Source organism: Acanthochromis polyacanthus, chromosome 5 (assembly GCF_021347895.1).
Source record: "Acanthochromis polyacanthus isolate Apoly-LR-REF ecotype Palm Island chromosome 5, KAUST_Apoly_ChrSc, whole genome shotgun sequence".
NCBI classification, from domain to species: Eukaryota; Metazoa; Chordata; class Actinopteri; family Pomacentridae; genus Acanthochromis; species Acanthochromis polyacanthus.
This window is the reverse complement of record NC_067117.1, coordinates 41,736,005-41,736,660: the sequence shown is the minus strand read 5'-3', so window position 1 is coordinate 41,736,660 and position 656 is coordinate 41,736,005.

Below are 656 nucleotides of genomic sequence, written 5' to 3'. Positions count from 1 at the left end.
CTGATTTTGATTATTTAATTTTCAATAAATTTTTATTTATTGTTACTTTTGTGAGTTTCAAGTGATTTCAGTGAGAATTGTGGGTTTTTCCTTCTTTAACTGAGGGGTACCAACAATTTTGTCCACGTGTGTAGATCCAGCTGTCCGGACTCCCTCCCGGCGTGTTCTTTCCCGACTCCCCTCCTGGAACCCTCCCGGCACCAAGTCTCCCCCTCCGGACCCCCAACTCGGCTTCCCCTCCTGAACTCCTGGATCCCCTCCTGCCGTGTTCCCCCCCAGATTCCCTCCTGGACCCCTCCTGGCACCAAGCCTCCTCTCCTGGATCCCCTGGTCAACTCCCCCACCTGCGTCCCCAGACTCATCTGTCAACCCCGGCTCCGCTTCGTTTCCTTGCCCCCACCGGCTCCTGTCCCTCCTGCGGCTTCCCTCCTAAACGTCTCCCCCGAGGCTTCGGAACCGTCAGCCATCTCTCGGGCTGCCTGCCACCTCGGCCCTGCCGATCGTCAGCGTCTGACGTCTCCACACCTCTGACGTCCGTTTCCCCACCGGCTCCTCGTCCTCCACCTGCCTCCGGCCACCAGGGATCAGTCCATCACCAGCCGCCGCATTCTGGTTCCCCCCAGAACCAAACCGCGACCACCGATCCCCAGCCCTGA